This window comes from Phyllobates terribilis, unplaced genomic scaffold (genome assembly GCF_046119375.1).
Source record: "Phyllobates terribilis strain yellow unplaced genomic scaffold, ASM4611937v1 Scaffold_759__1_contigs__length_708465, whole genome shotgun sequence".
Classification (NCBI taxonomy): Eukaryota; Metazoa; Chordata; class Amphibia; order Anura; family Dendrobatidae; genus Phyllobates; species Phyllobates terribilis.
Window position 1 is genome coordinate 182,805 of NW_027363519.1, and position 22,811 is coordinate 205,615.

The following is a 22,811-nucleotide window of genomic DNA, read 5'->3' on the forward strand; positions in this document are numbered from 1 at the left end:
CCAATGTCAGTACAGACCCTCTCAAGACTCGGAGCTGACATGGCAGAGGATTTACTCTTATTAACCCTAGCACGCAGTCTCCTGTCCACCCGTATAGCTAATTGCATTGCCTCCTGCAAGTTTCCAGGTGAAGGATAAGCAATCAGCAGATCCTTAACCCTTTCACCTAGCCCCGCAAGAAATGAGCTTTTCAAAGCTGAATCGTTCCACTCCACCTGAGCAGACCACCGACGGAAGTGAGTACAATAATTTTCCACATTACCTGATCCCTGTCTCAAACGTCTTAATTCAGACTCAGCAGATGAGACACGATCAGGATCATCATACAACAACCCCAAAGCAGAAAAAAAACTATCCACTGATCTAAAGCACGGATCACTAAGTTGGATAGAAAAGGCCCATCCCTGAGGTTCTTTGCGCAAAAGTGACATTATGAACCCTATGCGCTGTGATTCATCACCAGAGGATCTGGGTCTTAAACGAAAATACAATAAACAAGCATTTTTAAAGTAAAAAAATCTTGTTGTTCACCAAAAAATAGATCAGGCAGACGTACCTTTGGCTCTACAAAATGTGCTCCAAGGCAGCTACTCATGTGTTGTTGGAGCTCGGCCACCTCCAGAGAGAGTCCCTGCAGGCGTTGAGCCAAATCCTGAACCGAGACCATGATGGAAACTGGGGGCCTTTCCTTAGAGAAATTTTTTTGGGCTGGACTTACTGTTATGATCTGCTACAAGCACTAAGGAAAGACAGGAGATCTGTCCCTACAATAGAACTAAGCTGGATCCCTACGATGTAACGGGGAACCTGATCCTGCGATCAGACCCGCTAAAGTCCTCGGCTAGTCTGAACCAAGACCTATAGATGTGAGGGAAGGGATCCCTACAAGAACTAGGGACTGGGAGAAAGATGGACACCTCCTAGCAGAAATTGTAGCAGAAATAGGACAAACAAACAACATAGAACATAGAGGTCCGAAGACCTAGCAAAACTGACAGAGAAAGGTAACAGAGTACCAAGCTAGCTCAAGAGTAGAAATTACAATGAAGTCCAGCAAGGCCAGGAGGGTGGAGCCGGATTAAATAGGCAAAAATGGTCATGTCACCAGCAAACTAGAAAAAACCTAACAGGAGAGTTCTAACACTAATAGAACAAGTCCCACACACTGCTAGAATCTGAAATATTTTTTCAGAGCTAGATGCAGAAAAAAATTATATTGAATTTGCACCCTGATGGAGGTCAGTATAGATGGACTAATAGACTAAGTCCCACACACTGCTAGATGCCGAAATATTTTTTCAAAGCTAGATGCAGAAAAAAATTATATTGAATTTGCACCCTGATGGAGGTCAGTATAGATGGACTAATAGACCAAGTCCCACACACTGCTAGAAGCCCAAATATTTTTTCAGAGCTAGATGCAGATAAAAATTATATTTAATTTGCAAGCTGGTGGAGGTCAGTATAGATGGACTAATAGACCAAGTCCCACAAACTGCTAGAAGCCCAAATATTTTTTCAGAGCTAGATGCAGATAAAAATTATATTCAATTTGCAACCTGATGGAGGTCAGTATAGATGGACTAATAGAACAACTCCCACACACTGCTAGAAGCCCAAATATTTTTTCAGAGCTAGATGCAGAAAAAAATTATATTGAATTTGCAACCTGATGGAGGTCAGTATAGATGGACTAATAGACTAAGTCCCACACACTGCTAGAAGCCCAAATATTTTTTCAGAGCTAGATGCAGATAAAAAATATTTTTAATTTGCAACCTGGTGGAGGTTAGTAAAGATGGACTAATAGACCAAGTCCCACACAGTGCTAGAAGCCCAAATATTTTTTCAGAGCTAGATGCAGAAAAAAATTATATTGAATTTGCAACCTGGTGGAGGTTAGTATAGATGGACTAATAGAATGATGCTATGCCCAAAAGGTTTTACTTCACTAGGTGCATTAAAAAAATTGGTATTCTATACACAGGTGGTGTAGCTTGCAACACAGATAGGCTACTCCACTGACTAACACACTCTGCAATAGGCCAGAAAGGATTTGCTTTGCTAGATTTAGCAAAATGCTGTGAAAAAAACTTGCACAGTACTGGCACACACCTGACTGGCAAAAACTGATAGGAACTGATGTAACTTAGTCCTGAAAAGGACTGCAATTACAATTAGTCTTTACTCCCAACCTATCTATTTAAGAGCACAGACCTGCCTGATAAAAGTCGTAGGAAATGCTGTAACCTAGTCCTTAAAAGGACTGCAATCAAAACTATTCCCTACTCCCAAGCTATCTGTAGATTTGTGCGAAAATTGGCTTGAAATTAACAAGGTTTAGCGCACACAGCAACAGCTGTGCCGTCTAACACGCAGCTGCAGCAGTGAGAAAATGGTGGCGACGGGGAAAATGGCTGGGTCTTATAGGGCAAGGACATGTGACATACACTGCCAATGACACATGCCCTTGCTTGTGTGAAAAAAAGCAGTTCGATCAATGTGTGCTCTGCTGATAGGCTGACAGATTGCACCTCCCTACTGTAAATGCGGGAAAGAGAAAAAAAAATGGAGATCTTCATTATTCCTGCAGAGATCCATCCCCTGCCCCTCCCCCCGCCCCGCTGTACACTCAAACTGCGTATTAACATTAATTTTCAGCATTACTGAGAAAAAATTCAATTGCAAAAAGAACTTCGGCACTCCATACATGAATATATAAGATATATTGTATCTAGACTAATGTCACTTTGAAAAATGAAGGTTTTTTGCGCATAATTTGGCCAATTTATGTGTGCCCATCAACCACGACAAGGTCACCTTCGTATGATGGGAAACTACGCTACGCTACCACTGGATATGCCACTCTTGGGCTGTAAGCCTGTATGGACAATATGTCTCTGCTTGGGCTTTTAACCTACAATGTATGGGCTGGTAGAGCTAGTTAAAACCACCTGTGACTGAATGGGAGGGACACATGGTCAGAAAAAAGGCTGTCAAACTTCTAATAGTGTGAACACGTACCTGCTGCAATGCTCCAGGAGCGGGATCCCAAAAATGATTAATAGAAAAAAGAGAGGGGTCGCTCACTGGTCTATTCGGGTGCTCTGAAGAAAAGAGTAATCTCAATTGCAAAAAGAACTTCGGCACTCCATACATGAATATATAAGAAATATTGTATCTAGACTAATGTCACTTTGAAAAATGAAGGTTTTTTGCGCATAATTTGGCCAATTTATGTGTGCCCATCAACCACGACAAGGTCACCTTCGTATGATGGGAAACTACGCTACGCTACCACTGGATATGCCACTCTTGGGCTGTAAGCCTGTATGGACAATATGTCTCTGCTTGGGCTTTTAATCTACAATGTATGGGCTGGTAGAGCTAGTTAAAACCACCTGTGACTGAATGGGAGGGACACATGGTCAGAAAAAAGGCTGTCAAACTTCTAATAGTGTGAACACGTACCTGCTGCAATGCTCCAGGAGCGGGATCCCAAGAATGATTAATAGAAAAAAGAGAGGGGTCGCTCACTGGTCTATTCGGGTGCTCTGAAGAAAAGAGTAATCTCAATTGCAAAAAGAACTTCGGCACTCCATACATGAATATATAAGAAATATTGTATCTAGACTAATGTCACTTTGAAAAATGAAGGTTTTTTGCGCATAATTTGGCCAATTTATGTGTGCCCATCAACCACGACAAGGTCACCTTCGTATGATGGGAAACTACGCTACGCTACCACTGGATATGCCACTCTTGGGCTGTAAGCCTGTATGGACAATATGTCTCTGCTTGGGCTTTTAACCTACAATGTATGGGCTGGTAGAGCTAGTTAAAACCACCTGTGACTGAATGGGAGGGACACATGGTCAGAAAAAAGGCTGTCAAACTTCTAATAGTGTGAACACGTACCTGCTGCAATGCTCCAGGAGCGGGATCCCAAAAATGATTAATAGAAAAAAGAGAGGGGTCGCTCACTGGTCTATTCGGGTGCTCCGAAGAAAAGAGTAATCTCAATTGCAAAAAGAACTTCGGCACTCCATACATGAATATATAAGAAATATTGTATCTAGACTAATGTCACTTTGAAAAATGAAGGTTTTTTGCGCATAATTTGGCCAATTTATGTGTGTCCATCAACCACGACAAGGTCACCTTCGTATGATGGGAAACTACGCTACGCTACCACTGGATATGCCACTCTTGGGCTGTAAGCCTGTATGGACAATATGTCTCTGCTTGGGCTTTTAACCTACAATGTATGGGCTGGTAGAGCTAGTTAAAACCACCTGTGACTGAATGGGAGGGACACATGGTCAGAAAAAAGGCTGTCAAACTTCTAATAGTGTGAACACGTACCTGCTGCAATGCTCCAGGAGCGGGATCCCAAAAATGATTAATAGAAAAAAGAGAGGGATCGCTCACTGGTCTATTCGGGTGCTCTGAAGAAAAGAGTAATCTCAATTGCAAACTGCGCCCTCCACCACTCTTCCAAGGGGCATTAAAACCATCTTGTTAAGCTTCAGTGACCTCCACGTTTCTTCCACGGGGCATTTATTTTGTCTTTTTATTCCACTGCGACCTCCACCACTCTTCCAAGAGGCATTAAAACCATCTTCTTAAGCTACTGTGACATCCACGTCTCTTCCACAGGGCATTGATATTGTCTCTTTATTCCACTGCGACCTCCACCACTCTTCCAAGGGGCATTGATATTATTTTTTATTCCACTGCGACCACCACCACTCTTCCACAGGGCATTAAATCTGTTTGTTAAACGACTGTGACCTCCACGTCTCTTCCACTGGGCATTGATATTGTCTTTTTAATAAACTGCGACCTCCACCACTCTTCCAAGGGGCATTGATTTTGTCTTTTAATTCCACTGCGACCTCCACCACTCTTCCAAGGGGAATTTATATTGTCTTTGTATTCCACTGCGACCTCCACCGCTCTTCCAAGGGGCATTAAAACCGTCTTGTAAAGCTACTGTGATCTCCAAGTCTCTTCCATGGGGCATTGATATTGTCTTTTTATTCCACTGTAACCTCCAGCACTCTACCAAGGCGCATTAAAACCGTCTTTTTAAGCTACTGTGACCTCCACGTCTCTTTCAAGGGGAATTAAAACCGTCTTGTTGAACCACTCTGAACTCCACAGCTCTTCCAAGGGGCATTAAAACCGTCTTGTTAAGCAACTGTGATCTCCATGTCTCTTCCCCGGAGCATTGATATTGTCTTTTTATTCCACTGCGACCTCCACCACTCTTGCAAGGGGCATTAAAACCGTCTTGTTAAGCTACTATGACCTCAAGGTCTCTTCCACGGGCAATGATATTGTCTTTTTATTCCACTGCGACAGCCACCACTCTTCCAAGGGGCAATAAAACCGTCTTGTTAAGCTGCTGTGACCACCACGTCTCTTCCACGGTGCATTGATATTGTCATTTTATTCCACTGCGACCTCCACCACTCTTCCAAGGGGCATTGATATTGTCTTTTTATTCCACTGTAACCTCCACCACTTTTCCAAGGGGCATTAAAACCGTCTTTTTAAGCTACTCTGATCTCCACGTCTCTTCCAAAGGGCATTAAAACCAACTTGTTAAAGCACTCTGAACTCCACAGATCTTCCACGGGGCATTAGAACCGCATTTTAAGCTACTGTGTCCTCCACATCTCTTCCACGGGGCATTAATATTGTCTTTTTATTCCACAGCGACCTCCACCACTCTTCCAAGGGGCATTAAATCCATCTTGTTAAGCTACTGTGACCTCCACATCTCTTCCACAGGGCACTGATATTGTCTTTTTATTCCACAGCAACCTCCACCACTCTTCCAATGGGCATTAAAACCGCATTGTTAAGCTACTGTGTCCTCCACGTCTCTTCCACTGGGCATTTATGTTTTCTTTTTATTCCACTGCGACCTCCACCACTGTTCCAAGAGGCATTAAAACCGTCTTGTTAAGCTACTCTGACCTCCAGGTCTCTTCCATGGGGACATTGATATTGTCTTTTTATTCCACTACGACCTCCACCACTCTTCCAAGGGGCATTGATATTGTCTTTTTATTCCACTGCAATCTCCACCACTCTTCCAAGGGGCATTAAAACCATCTTGTTAAGCTGCTCTGACCTCCATGTCTCTTCCACGGAGACATTGATATTGTCTTTTTATTCCACTGTAACCTCCACCACTCTTCCAAGGGACATTAAAACTGAATTGTTAAACCACTCTGAACTCCACAGCTCTTCCAATGGGCATTAAAATAGTCTTGTTAAGTTACTGTGACATCCATGTCTCTTCCACGGGCATTCATATATTTTTTTTATTCCACTGCAACCTCCACTACTCTTTCAAGGGGCATTTAAACCGTCTTGTTAAGCTACTGTGACCTACACTTCTCTTCTACGCGGCATTGATATTGTCTTTTTATTCCACTGCGACCTCCATCACACTTCCAATGGGCATTAAAACCACATTGTTAAGCTACTGTGTCCTCCACGTCTCTTCCACTGGGCATTGATAATGTCTTTTTATTCCACTGCGACCTCCACCACTGTTCCAAGGGGCATTAAAACCGTCTTGTTAAGCTACTCTGACCGCCACGTCTCTTCCACGGGGACATTCATATTGTCTTTTTATTCCACTGTAACCTCCACCACTCTTCCAAGGGGCATTAAAACCATCTTGTTAAGTTACTGTGACCTCCACGTCTATTCCAAGGGGCATTAAAAAAGAACTGTTAAACCACTCTGAACTCCACAGCTCTTCCAATGGGCATTAAAACATTATTGCTAAGTTACTGTGACCTCCATGTCTCTTCCACGGGCATTGATATATATATTTTTTTATTCCACTGCAACCTCCACCACTCTTTCAAGGGGCATTTAAACAGTCTTGTTAAGCTACTGTGACCTCCACGTTTCTTCCACGGGGCATTTATTTTGTCTTTTTATTCCACTGCGACCTCCACCACTCTTCCAAGGGGCATTAAAACCATCTTGTTAAGCTACTGTGACTTCCACGTCTCTTCCACGGGGCATTGATATTGTCTCTTTATTCCACTGCGACCTCCACCACTCTTCCTAGGGGCATTAAAACCGTCTTGTTAAGTTACTATGACCTCAAGGTCTCTTCCACGGGCAATGATAATGTCTTTTTATTCCACTGCAACCTCCACCACTCTTCTAAGGGGCAATAAAACTGTCTTGTTAAGCTACTGTGACCTCCACGTCTCTTCCACGGGGCATTGATATTGTCATTTTATGCCACTACGACCTCCACCGCTCTTCCACGGGGCATTGATATTGTCGATTTATTCCACTGCGACCTCCACCACACTTCCAAGGGGCATTAAAACCATCTTGCTAAGCTACTTTGACCTCCACGTCTCTTCCACGGGGCAATGATATTGTCATTTTATTCCACTGTGACCTCCACCACTCTTCCACGGGGCATTGATATTGTCGTTTTATTCCACAGCGACCTCCACCACACTTCCAAGGGGCATTAAAACCGTCTTTTTAAGCTACTGTGACCTCCATGTCTCTTCCAAAGGGCTTTAAAACCATCTTGTTAAAGCACTCTGAACTCCACAGATCTTTCAAGGGGCATTAAAAACGCATTTTAAGCTACTGTGTCCTCCACATCTCTTCCACGGGGCATTAATATTGTCTTTTTATTCCACAGTGACCTCCACCACTCTTCCAAGGGGCATTAAAACCATCTTGTTAAGCTACTGTGACCTCCACGTCTCTTGCACCGGGCATTGATATTGTCTTTTTATTCCACAGCGACCTCCACCACTCTTCCAATGGGCATTAAAACCGCATTGTTAAGCTACTGTGTCCTCCACGTCTCTTCCACTGGGCATTTATATTTTCTTTTTATTCCACTGCGACCTCCACCACTGTTCCAAGGGGCATTAAAACCATCTTGTTAAGCTACTCTGACCTCCACGTCTCTTCCACGGGCATTGATATTTTCTTTTTATTCCACTGCAACCTCCACCACTCTTCCAAGGGGCATTAAAACTGTATTGTTAAGCTCCTGTGACCTCCACGTCTCTTCCACTGTGCATTGATATTTTCTTTTTATTCCACTATATCCTCCACCACTCTTCCAATGGACATTAAAACCGTCTTGTAAAGATACTGTGACCTCAACGTCTCTTCCACGGGGCAATGAAATTGTCTTTTTATTCCACTGCGACCTCCATCTCTCTTCAAAGGGGCATTAAAACTGTATTGTTAAACTCCTTTGACCTCCACGTCTCTTCCACGGGGGCATTGATATTGTCATTTTATTCCATTGCGACCTCCACCATTCTTCCAAGTGGCTTTGATATTGTCTTTTTATTTCAATGCGACCTCCATGACTCTTCCAAGGGGCATTGAAACCGTCTTGTTAATCTACTGTGATCTCCAAGTCCCTTCCACGGGGCATTGATATTGTCTTTTTATTCCACTACGACCTCCACCACTCTTCCAGTGGGCATTAAAACCGTCTTGTTAAGCTTCTCTGACCTCCATGTCTCTTCCACGGGGCATTGATATTGTCTTTTTATTCCACTGTGAACTCCACCACATTTCCAAGGGGCATTGATATTGTTTTTTTATTCCACTGCGACCTCCACCACTATTCCAAGGGGCATTTAAATTGTCTTGTTTAGCTAATGTTATCTCCAAGTCTCTTCCACGGGGCATTGATATTGTCTTTTTATTCCACTGTGACCTCCACCACTATTCCAAGGGGCATTAAAACCATCTTGTTAAGCTACTGTGACCTCTACGTCTTTTCCACGGGGCATTGATATTGTCTTTTATTGCACTGCCACCTTCACCACTCTTCCAAGAGGCATTAAAACAGTCTTATTAAGCTACTGTGACCTCCACGTCTCTCCACGGGGCACTGATAATGTCTTTTTCTTCCAATGTAACCTCCACCACTTTTCCAAGGGGCACAAAAACCGTCTTGTTAAGCTACTGTGACCTCCACATCTCTTCCAAGGGACATTAAAACCATCTTTTTAGACCTCTCTGAACTTCACAGCTCTTCCAAGGGGCATTAAAGTCATCTTGTTAAGCTACTGTGACCTCCACGTCTCTTTCACAGGGCATTGATATTGTCTTTTTATTCCACTGCGACCTCCACCACTCCTCCAAGGGGCATTGATATTTTCTTTTTTTTCCACTTCAACCTCCACCACTCTAACAAGGGGCAATAAAACCGTCTTGTTAAGCTACTGTGACCTCCACGTCTCTTCCACAAGGCATTGATATTGTCTTTATATTCCACTGTAACCTCCACCACTTTTCCAAGGGGCATTAAAACCGTCTTGTTAAGCTACAATGACCTTCACGTCTCTTCCAAGGGGCATTAAATCTGTCTTGTTAAACCACTCTGAACTCCACAGCTCTGCCAAGGGGCATAAAAACCATCTGGTTAACCTAATGTGACCTCCACGTCTATTCCACGGGGCATTGATATTGTCTTTTTATTCCACTGCGTACCTCCACCTCTTTTCCAAGGGGCATTAAAACCGTCTTGTCACGCTAATGTGACCTCCACGTCTCTTACACTGGGCATTGATATTGTCTTTATATTCCACTGTAACCTCCACCACTCTTCCAAGGGGCATTAAAACCATCTTGTTAAGCTACAATGACCTTCACGTCTCTTCCAAGGGGCATTAAATCTGTCTTGTTAAACCACTCTGAACTCCACAGCTCTGCCAAGGGGCATAAAAACCATCTGGTTAACCTAATGTGACCTCCACGTCTATTCCACGGGGCATTGATATTGTCTTTTTATTCCACTGCGTACCTCCACCTCTTTTCCAAGGGGCATTAAAACCGTCTTGTCACGCTAATGTGACCTCCACGTCTCTTACACTGGGCATTGATATTGTCTTTATATTCCACTGTAACCTCCACCACTCTTCCAAGGGGCATTAAAACCATCTTGTTAAGCTACTGTGACCTCCACGTCTCTTCCACTGGGCATTGATATTGTCTTTTTATTCCACAGCGACCTCCACCACTCTTCCAATGGGCATTAAAACCGCATTGTTAAGCTACTGTGTCCTCCACGTCTCTTCCATTGGGCATTTATATTTTCTTTTTATTCCACTGCGACCTCCACCACTGTTCCAAGGGGCATTAAAACCGTCTTGTTAAGCTACTCTGACCTCCACGTCTCTTCCACGGGCATTGATATTTTCTTTTTATTCCACTGCAACCTCCACCACTCTTCCAAGGGGCATTAAAACTGTATTGTTAAGCTCCTGTGACCTCCACGTCTCTTCCACTGGGCATTGATATTTTCTTTTTATTCCACTATATCCTCCATCACTCTTCCAATGGACATTAAAACCGTCTTGTAAAGGTACTGTGACCTCAACATCTCTTCCACCGGGCAATGAAATTGTCTTTTTATTCCACTGCGACCTCCATCGCTCTTCAAAGGGACATTAAAACTGTATTGTTAAGCTCCTGTGACCTCCACGTCTCTTCCACGGGGCATTGATATTTTCTTTTTATTCCACTATATCCTCCACCACTCTTCCAATGGACATTAAAGCCTTCTTGTAAAGGCACTGTGACCTCAACATCTCTTCCACGGGGCAATGAAATTGTCTTTTTATTCCACTGCGACCTCCATCCCTCTTCAAAGGGGCATTAAAACCGTATTGTTAAGCTGCTGTGACCACCAAATCTCTTCCACGGGGCATTGATATTGTTTTTTTTCCACTGTGATCTCCACCATTCTTCCACAGGGCATTGATATTGTCTTTTTATTTCACTGCGAACTCCACCACATTTCCAAGGGGCATTGATATTGTTTTTTTATTCCACTGCGACCTCCACCACTATTCCAAGGGGCATTAAAACCATCTTGTTAAGCTACTGTGATCTCCAAGTCTCTTCCACGGGGCATTGATATTGTCTTTTTATTCCACTGCGACCTCCACCACTATTCCAAGGGGCATTAAAACCATCTTGTTAAGCTACTGTGACCTCTACGTTTTTTCCACGGGGCATTGATATTGTCTTTTATTGCACTGCGACCTTCACCACTCTTCCAAAAGGCATTAAAACAGTCTTGTTAAGCTACTGTGACCTCCACGTCTCTCCCACGGGGCACTGATAATGTCTTTGTATTCCAATGTAACCTCCACCTCTTTTCCAAGGGACACAAAAACCGTCTTTTTAAGCTACTGTGACCTCCACATCTCTTCCAAGGGACATTAAAACCATCTTTTTAGACCTCTCTGAACTCCACAGCTCTTCCAAGGGGCATTAAAACCATCTTGTTAAGCTACTGTGACCTCCACGTCTCTTTTACGGGCCATTGATATTGTCTTTTTATTACACTGCGACCTCCACCACTCTTCCAAGGGTCATTAACACCATCTTGTTAAGCTTCTCTGACCTCCACGTCTCTTCCACGGGGCATTGATATTGTCTTTTTATTCCACTGCGAACTCCACCACATTTCCAAGGGGCATTGATATTGTTTTTCTATTCCACTGCGACCTCCACCACTCTTCCAAGTGGCATTAAAATTGTCTTGTTAAGCTACTGTGACCTCTACGTCTCTTCCTCGGGGCATTTATATTGTCTTTTATTGCACTGCGACCTTCACCACTCTTCCAAGAGACATTAAAACTGTCTTGTTAAGCTACTGTGACCTCCACGTCTCTCCCACGGGGCACTGATAATGTCTTTTTACTCCAATGTAACCTCCACCACTTTTCCAAGGGGCACAAAAACCGTCTTGTTAAGCTTCTGTGACCTCCACATCTCTTCTAAGGGACATTAAAACCATCTTTTTAGACCTCTCTGAACTCCACAGCTCTTGCAAGGGGCATTAAAACCATCTTGTTAAGCTACTGTGACCTCCACGTCTCTTTTCCGGGCCACTGATATTGTCTTTTTATTCCACTGCGACCACCACCACTCTTCCAAAGGGCATTAAAACTGTTTGGTTAAGCTACTGTGACCTCCACGTCTCTTCCACGGGGCATTGATATTGTCTTTTTATTCCACTGCGACTTCCACCACTCTTCCAAGGGGCATTAAAACTGTCTTGTTAATCTACTGTGATCTCCACATCTCTTCCACGGGATATTGATATTGTCTTTTTATTCCACTGCAACCTCCACCAGTCTTCCAAGGGACATTGATATTGTCTTTTTATTCCACTACGACCTTCACCACTCTTCCAACGGGCATTAAAACCATCTTGTTAAACCACTCTGTACTCCACAGCTCTTCCAAGGGGCATTAAAACCATCTTGTTAAGATACTGTGCCCTCCACGTCTCTTCCACGGGGCATTTAAACCGTCTTGTTAAACCACTCTGAACTCCACAGCTCTTACAAGGGGCATTAATATCATCTTTTTAAGCTACTGTGATCTCCACGTCTCTTCCACGGGGCATTGATATTGTCTTTTTATTCCACTGTAACCTCCACCACTCTTCCAAGGGGCATTAAAACCATCTTGTTAAGCTACTGTGACTTTCACATTTCTTCCAAGGGGCATTAAAACCGTCTTGTTAAACCACTCCGAACTCCACAGTTCTGCCAAGGGGCATTAAAACCGTCTTGATAATCTACTGTGACCTCCACCTCTCTTCCACGCGGCAATGATATTGTCTTTTTATTTAACTGTGACTTCCACCACTCTTACAAGTGGGCAATAAAACCGTCTTGTTAAGCTACTGTGACCTCCACGTCTCTTCCACGGGGCATTGATATTGTCTTCTTATTCCACTGTAAACTCCACGACTCTTCCAAAGGGCTTTAAAACCGTCTTGTTACGCTACCATGACCTTCACGTCTCTTTCACGGGGCATTGATACTGTGTTTTTATTCCACTGCGACCTCCACTACTCCTCCAAGGGTGATTGCTAGTTTCTTTTTTTTCCATTGCGACCTCCACTACTCTTCCAAGGGGCAAAAAAAACATCTTGCTAAGCTACTGTGACCTCCACGTCTATTCCACAGGGCATTGATATTGTCTTTTTATTCCATTGTATCCTCCACCACTCTTCCAAGGGGCATTAAAACCGTCTTGTTAAGCTACAGTTACCTTCACATCTCTTCCAAGGGGCATTAAAACCGTCTTGTTAAGCCACTCTGAACACCACAGCTCTGCCCTCTGCCAAGGGGCATTAAAATTATCTGGTTAACCTAATGTGACCACCACGCCTCTTCCACTGGGCATTGATATAGTGTTTTTATTCCACTGTAACCTCCACCACTCTTCCAAGGGGCATTAAAATCGTCTTGTAAAGCTAATATGACCTTCACATCTCTTCCAAGGGACATTAAAATCGTCTTGTTAAACCACTCTGAACTCCACAGCTCTGCCAAGGTGCATTAAAACCGTCTTGATAATCTACTGTGACCTGAATGTCTCTTCCACACGGCAATGATATTGTCTTTTTATTCCACTGCGATCACAACCACTCTTCCAAGGTGCAATAAAACTGTCTTGTTAAGCCACTGTGACCTCCACGTCTCTTCCACGGGGCATTGATATTGTCTTTTTATTCCGCTGTAACCTCCACCACTCTTCCAAGGGGAATTAAAACCGTCTTGTTAAGCTACGGTGACCTTCACGTCTCATCCACTGGGCATTGATATTGTCTTTTTATTCCACTGCGACCTCCATCACTCTTCCAAGGGGCATTGATATTGTCATTTTATTATACTGCGAACCACCATCACTCTTCCAAGAGGCATTAAAATCGTCTTGTTACGCTACTGTGACCTCCTCTTCTCTTCCACTGGGCATTAATATTGTCTTTATATTCCACTGTAACCTCCACCACTCTTCCAAGGGGCATTAAACCTTCTTGTTAAGCTACTGTGACCTCCACGTCTCTTCCAAGGGGAATTAAAACCGTCTTGTTAAACCACTCTGAACTCCACAGCTCTTCCAAGGGGCATTAAAACCTTCTTATTAAGCTACTTTGACCTCCACGTCTCTTTTACGGGGAATTGATATTGTCTTTATATTCCACTGTAACCTCCACCACTCTTCCAAGGGGCATTAAACCTTCTTGTTAAGCTACTGTGATCTCCACGTCTCTTCCACGGGGTATTGATATTGTCTTTTTATTTCACTGTGACCTCCACCAATCTTCCAAGGGGCATTGATAATGTCTTTTTATTCCACTAAGACCTCCACCACTCTTCCAAGGGGCATTAAAACCATCTTGTTAAGCTACTGTGACCTTCACCTCTTTTCCAAGGGGCATTAAAACCGTCTTGTTAAACCACTCTGAACTCCACAGTTCTGCCAAGGGGCATTAAATCCGTCTTGATAATCTACTGTGACCTCCACGTCTCTTCCACGCGGCAATGATATTGTATTTTTATTCCACTGCTACGTCCACCACTCTTACAAGGTGGAAATAAATCCGTCTTTTTAAGCTCCTGTGACCTCCATGTCTCTTCCATGGGGCACTGATAATGTCTTTTTATTCCAATGTAACCTCCACCACTTTTCCAAGGGGCAGAAAAACCGTCTTGTTAAGCTACTGTGACCTCCATGTCTCTTCCAAGGGACATTAAAACCATCTTTTTAAACCTCTCTGAACACAACAGCTCTTCCAAGGGGCATTAAAACCGTCTTATTATGCTACTGTTACCTTCATGTCTCTTCCACGGGAAATTGATATTGTCTTTTCATTCCACTGCGTCCTCCACCACTCTTCCAAGCGGCATTAAATTTGTCTTGTTAAGTTACTGTGACCTCCACGTCTCTTCCACGGGGCATGGATATTGTCTTTTTATTCCACTGTGACCTCCACAACTCTTCCAAGGGGCATTAAAACCATCATGTTAAGCTACTGTGACCTCCACTTCTCTGCGAAGGGGCATTAAAACTTTCTTGTTAAACCACTCTGTACTCCACCACATTTCCAAGGGGCATTACAACCGTCTTGTTAAGCTACTGTGACCTCCACGTCTTTTCCACGGGGCATTAATATTGTCTTTTTATTCCACTGCAACCTCCACCACTCTCCCAAGGGGCATTAAAACCGTCTTGTTAAGCTATTGTGACCTCCAAGTCTTTTCCACGGGGCATTGATATTGTCTTTTTATTCCACTGCGACCTCCACCACTCTTTCAAAGGGCATTAAAACTGTTTTGTTAAGCTACTGTGACCTCCACGTCTCTTCAACTGAGCATTGATATTGTCTTTTTTTTCCACTGCGACCTCCACCACTCTTCCAAGGGGCATTAAAACCGTCTTGTTAACCTACTGTGACATCCATGTCTCCTCCAAGGGGCATTAACACCGTCTTGTTAAACCACTCTGAATTCCACAGCTCTTCCAACGGGCTGTAAAACCATGTTATTAAGCTACTTTGACCTCGATGTCTCTTCCACGGGGCAATGATAATGTCTTTTTATTCCTCTTCGACCTCCATCACTCTTCAAAGGGGCATTAAAACCGTATTGTTAAGGTGCTGTGACCACCACGTCTCTTCCACGGGGCATTGATATTGTCTTTTTTCCACTGTGATCTCCACCACTCTTCCAAGGGGCATTGATATTATCTTTATATTCCATTTCAATCTCCACCACTCTTCCAAGGGACATTGAAACCGTCTTGTTAAGCTACTGTGATCTCCACGTCTCTTCCACGGGGCATTGATATTGTCTTTTTATTCCACTGTAACCTCCACCACTCTTCCAAGGGGCATTAAAACCATTTTGTAAAGCTACTGTGACCTCCATGTCTCTTCCACGGGGCATTGATATTGTCTTTTTATTCCACTGCTACATCCACCACTCTTCCAAGTGGCATTGATATTTTCTTTTTATTCCACTGCGACCACCACCACTCTTCGAAGGGGCATTAAAACCGTCTTGTTAAGCTACTGTGACCTCCACGTCTCTTCCACGGGGCATTGATATTGTCTATTTATTCCACTGCGACCTCCACCACTCTTCCAAGGGGCATTAAAACCGCCTTGTTAAGCTACTGTGGCCTCCACGTCTCATCCAAGGGGCATTGATTTTGTCTTTTTATTCCACTGCTACCTCCATCACTTTTCCAATGGGCATTAAAACCATCTTCTTAAGCTACTGTGACCTCTACGTCTCTTCCATGTGCCATTGATATTGACATTTTATTCCACTGCGACCTCCACCACCCTTCCGAGGGGCATTGATATTGTCTTTTTATTCCACTGCGACCACCACCACTCTTCAAAGGGGCATTAAAACGGTCTTGTTAAGCTACTGTGACATCCACGTCTCTTCCACGGGGCATTGATATTGTCTTTTTTCCACTGTGATCTCCACCACTCTTCCAAGGGGCATTGATATTATCTTTATATTCCACTGCGATCTCCACCACTCTTCCAAGGGACATTGAAACCGTCTTGTTAAGCTACTGTGATCTCCACGTCTCTTCCACGGGGCATTGATATTGTCTTTTTATTCCACTGTAACCTCCACCACTCTTACAAGGGGCATTAAAACCGTCTTGTAAAGCTACTGTGACCTCCACGTCTCTTCCACTTGGCATTGATAATGTCTTTTAATTCCACTGCGACCTCCACCACTTTTCCAAGGGGCATTGATATTGTCTTTTTATTCCACTGCGACCACCACCACTCTTCGAAGGGGCATTAAAACCGTTTTGTTAAGCTACTGTGACCTCCACGTCTCTTCCACGGGGCATTGATATTTTCTTTTTATTCCACTGCGACCTCCACCTCTCTTCCAAGGGTCATTAGAACCATCTTGTTAAGCTACTGTGGCCTCCACGTCTCATCCAAGGGGCATTGATTTTGTCTTTTTATTCCACTGCTACCTCCACCACTTTTCCAATGGGCATTAAAACCATCTTCTTAACTACTGTGACCTCTACGTCTCTTCCACGGGGCATTGATATTGTCTTTTTATCCCACTGCGACCTACACCACTCTTCCAAGGGGAATTGATATTGACTTTTTATTCCACTTCGACCACCACCACTCTTCGAAGGGGCATGAAAATCGTCTTGTTAAGCTACTGTGACCTCTATGTCTCTTCCACGGGGCATTCATATTGTCTTTTTATTCCACTGTAACCTCCACCACTCTTCCAAGGGGCATTAAAACCGTCTTGTTAAGCTACTCTGACCTAAACGTCTCTTCCACAGGGCATTGATTTTGTCTTTTTATTCCACTGCTACCTCCACCACTCTTCCAAGGGGCATGAAAACCATTTTGTTAAGCTTCTGTGACCTCCATGTCTCTTTCACGGGGAATTGATATTGTCTTTTTAGTCCAATACGACCTCCACCACTCTTCCAAGTGGCATTGATATTGTCTTTTTATTCCACTGCAACCTCCACAACTTTTCTAAGGGCCATTAAAACTATCTTGTTAAACTACTGTGACCTCCACGTCTCTTGCACGGGGCATTGATATTGTCTTTTTATTCCACTGCGAACTCCACCACTCTTCCAAAGGGCTTTAAAACCGTCTTGTTACGCTACTATGACCTTCACGTCTCTTCCACGGGGCATTGATATTGTGTTTTTATTCCACTGCGCCCTCCACCACTCCTCCAAGGGCGAATGATGTTTTCTTTTTTTTCCATTGCGACCTCCACTACTCTTCCAAGGGGTCATGAAAATCGTCTTGTTAAGCTACTGTGACCTCTATGTCTCTTCCACGGGGCATTCATATTGTCTTTTTATTCCACTGTAACCTCCACCACTCTTCCAAGGGGCATTAAAACTGTCTTTTTAAGCTACTGTGATCTTCACGTCTCTTCCAAGGGGCATTAAATCCTTCTTGTTAAACCACTCTGAATGACACAGCTCTGCCAAGGGGCATTAAAAAGTGTCTTGTTAAGCTACTGTGGCCTCCATGTCTCTTCCACAGGGCATTGATATTGTCTTTTTTTTTTCACTGTAGCCTCCAACACTCTTCCAAGAGGCATTAAAACTGTCTTGTTAAGCTACTGCTACCTCCACGTCTCTTCCAAGGGGCATTACAACCATCTTGTTAAACCACTCTGTACTCCACAGCTCTTCCAAGGGGCATTAAAACCATCTTGTTAAGATACTGTGAACTCCACTTCTCTTCCACGGGGCATTAATATTGTCTTTTTTTTCCACAGCGACCCCCACTACTCTTCCAATGGGCATTAAAACCGTCTTGTTAAGCTACTCTGACCTAAACGTCTCTTCCACAGGGCATTGATTTTGTCTTTTTATTCCACTGCTACCTCCACCACTCTTCCAAGGGGCATGAAAACCATTTTGTTAAGCTTCTGTGACCGCCATGTCTCTTTCACGGGGAATTGATATTGTCTTTTTAGTCCAATACGACCTCCACCACTCTTCCAAGTGGCATTGATATTGTCTTTTTATTCCACTGCAACGTCCACCACTTTTCTAAGGGCCATTAAAACTATCTTGTTAAGCTACTGTGACCTCCACGTCTCTTGCACGGGGCATTGATATTGTCTTTTTATTCCACTGCGAACTCCACCACTCTTCCAAAGGACTTTAAAACCGTCTTGTTACGCTACTATGACCTTCACGTCTCTTCAACGGGGCATTGATATTGTGTTTTTATTCCACTGCGCCCTCCACCACTCCTCCAAGGGCGATTGATGTTTTCTTTTTTTTCCATTGCGACCTCCACTACTCTTCCAAGGGGCAAAAAAAACATCTTGCTAAGCTACTGTGACCTCCACGTCTATTCCACGGCGCATTGATATTGTCTTTTTATTCCATTGTATCCTCCACCACTCTTCCAAGGGGCATTAAAACCGTCTTGTTATGCTACAGTTACCTTCACGTCTCTTCCAAGGGGCATTAAACCGTCTTGCTAAGCCACTCTGAACTCCACAGCTCTGCTCTCTGCCAAGGGGCATTAAAATTATCTGGTTAACCTAATGTGACCTCCACGTCTCTTCCACTGGGCATTGATGTAGTGTTTTTATTACACTGCGACCTTCACCACTCTTCCAAGGGGCAATGAAACCATATTGCTAAGCTACTGTGACCTCCACGTCTCTTCCACGGGGCATTGATATTGTCATTTTTTTCCACTGCAACCTCCACCAGTCTTCCAAGAGGCATTGATATTGTCTTTTTATTCCACTACGACCTCCACCACTCTTCCAAGGGGCATTAAAACCGTCTTGTTAAACGACTCTGTTCTCCACAGCTCTTCCAAGGGGCATTAAAACCGTCTTGTTAAGATACTGTGCCCTCCATGTCTCTTCCACGGGGCATTGATATTGTCTTTTTATTCCACTGAGACCTTCACCACTGTTCCAAGGAGTATTAAAATCATCTTTTTAAGCTACTGTGACATCCACGTCTCTTCCAAGGGGCATCTAAACTGTCTTGTTTAACCACTCTGAACTCCACTGCTCTTACAAGGGGCATTAAAACCGTCTTATTAGGCTACAGTGACCTCCACATCTCTTCCAAGGGGCATTAAAACCATCTTGTTACACCACTTTAAACTCCAGAGCTCTTCCAAGGGGCTTTAAAACCGTCTTATTAAGCTACTTTGACCTCCACGTCCCTTCCACGGGGCATTGATATTGTCTTTTTCTTCCACTGCGACTTCCACCACTCTTCCAAGGGGCATTAAAACTGTCTTGTTAATCTACTGTGATCTCCACATCTCTTCCACGGGATATTGATATTGTCTTTTTATTCCACTGCAACCTCCACCAGTCTTCCAAGGGGCATTGATATTGTCTTTTTATTCCACTACGACCTCCACCACACTTCCAAGGGGCATTAAAACCATCTAGTTAAACCACTCTGTACTCCACAGCTCTTCCAAGGGGCATTAAAACCATCTTGTTAAGATACTGTGCCCTCCACGTCTCTTCTACGGGGCATTGATATTGTCTTTTTAATCCACTGAGACCTTCACCACTCTTCCAAGGAGTATTAAAATCATCTTTTTAACTACTGTGACATCCACGTCTCTTCCAAGGGGCATTTAAACCATCTTTTTAAACCACTCTGAACTCCACAGCTCTTACAAGGGGCATTAAAACCGTCTTGTTAAGATACTGTGCCCTCCACGTCTCTTCCACAGGGCATTGATATTGTCTTTTTATTCCACTGAGACCTTCACCACTCTTCCAAGGAGTATTAAAATCATCTTTTTAAGCTACTGTGTTCTCCACGTCTCTTCCACGGGGACATTGATATTGTCTTTTTATTCCACTGTAACCTTCACCACTCTTCCAAGGGGCATTAAAACCATCTTGTTAAGCTACTGTGACTTTCACCTTTCTTCCAAGGGGCATTAAAACCGTCTTGTTAAGATACTGTGCCCTCCACGTCCCTTCCAAGGGACATTTAAACCGTCTTGTTAAACCACTCTAAACTCCACTGCTCTTACAAGGGGCATTAAAGCCGTCTTGTTAGGCTACTGTGACCTCCACGTCTCTTCCAAGGGGCATTAAAACCGTCTTGTTACACTACTCTGAACTCCAAAGCTCTTCCTAGGGGCATTAAAACTGTCTTATTAAGCTACTTTGACCTCCACGTCCCTTCCACGGGGCATTGATATTGTCTTTTTATTCCACTGCGACTTCCACCACTCTTCCAAGGGGCAATAAAACTGTCTTGTTAATCTACTGTGATCTCCACATCTCTTCCACGGGATATTGATATTGTCTTTTTATTCCACTGCAACCTCCACCAGTCTTCCAAGGGACATTGATATTGTCTTTTTATTACACTACGACCTCCACCACTCTTCCAAGGGGCATTAAAACCGTCTTGTTAAACCACTCTGTTCTCCACAGCTCTTCCAAGGGGCATTAAAACCGTCTTGTTAAGATACTGTGCCCTCCATGTCTCTTCCACGGGGCATTGATATTGTCTTTTTATTCCACTGAGACCTTCACCACTGTTCCAAGCAGTATTAAAATCATCTTTTTAAGCTACTGTGACATCCACGTCTCTTCCAAGGGGCATTTAAACTGTCTTATTTAACCACTCTGAACTCCACTGCTCTTACAAGGGGCATTAAAACCGTCTTATTAGGCTACAGTGACCACCACGTCTCTTCCAAGGGGCATTAAAACCATCTTGTTACACCACTTTGAACTCCAGAGCTCTTCCAAGGGGCTTTAAAACCGTCTTATTAAGCTACTTTGACCTCCACGTCCCTTCCACGGGGCATTGATATTGTCTTTTTCTTCCACTGCGACTTCCACCACTCTTCCAAGGGGCAATAAAACTGTCTTGTTAATCTACTGTGATCTCCACATCTCTTCCACGGGATATTGATATTGTCTTTTTATTCCACTGCAACCTCCACCAGTCTTCCAAGGGACATTGATATTGTCTTTTTATTACACTACGACCTCCACCACTCTTCCAAGGGGCATTAAAACCATATTGTTAAACCACTCTGTACTCCACAGCTCTTCCAAGGGGCATTAAAACCATCTTGTTAAGATACTGTGCCCTCCACGTCTCTTCTACGGGGCATTGATATTGTCTTTTTAATCCACTGAGACCTTCACCACTCTTCCAAGGAGTATTAAAATCATCTTTTTAACTACTGTGACATCCACGTGTCTTCCAAGGGGCATTTAAACCATCTTGTTAAACCACTCTAAACTCCACAGCTCTTACAAGGGGCATTAATATCATCTTTTTAAGCTACTGTGATCTCCACGTCTCTTCCACGGGGCATTGATATTGTCTTTTTATTCCACTGTAACCTCCACCACTCTTCCAAGGGGCATTAAAACCATCTTGTTAAGCTACTGTGAATTTCACATTTCTTCCAAGGGGCATTAAAACCGTCTTGTTAAACCACTCCGAACTCCACAGTTCTGCCAAGGGGCATTAAAACCGTCTTGATAATCTACTGTGACCTCCACCTCTCTTCCACGCGGCAATGATATTGTCTTTTTATTTAACTGTGACTTCCACCACTCTTACAAGTGGGCAATAAAACCGTCTTGTTAAGCTACTGTGACCTCAACCTCTCTTCAACGGGGCATTGATATTGTCTTCTTATTCCACTGTAAACTCCACGACTCTTCCAAAGGGCTTTAAAACCGTCTTGTTACACTACCATGACCTTCACGTCTCTTCCACGGGGCACTGATATTGTGTTTTTATTCCACTGCGACCTCCACCACTCCTCCAAGGGTGATTGATAGTTTCTTTTTTTTTCCATTGCGACCTCCACTACTCTTCCAAGGGGCAAAAAAAACATCTTGCTAAGCTACTGTGACCTCCACGTCTATTCCACGGGTCATTGATATTGTCTTTTTATTCCATTGTATCCTCCACCACTCTTCCAAGGGGCATTAAAACCGTCTTGTTAAGCTACAGTTACCTTCACGTCTCTTCCAAGGGGCATTAAAACCGTCTTGTTAAGCCACTCTGAACACCACAGCTCTGCCCTCTGCCAAGGGGCATTAAAATTATCTGGTTAACCTAATGTGACCTCCACGCCTCTTCCACTGGGCATTGATATAGTGTTTTTATTCCACTGTAACCTCCACCACTCTTCCAAGGGGCATTAAAATCGTCTTGTAAAGCTACTATGACCTTCACATCTCTTCCAAGGGACATTAAAATCATCTTGTTAAACCACTCTGAACTCCACAGCTCTGCCAAGGTGCATTAAAACCGTCTTGATAATCTACTGTGACCTGAATGTCTCTTCCACACGGCAATGATATTGTCTTTTTATTCCACTGCGATCACAACCACTCTTCCAAGGTGCAATAAAACTGTCTTGTTAAGCCACTGTGACCTCCACGTCT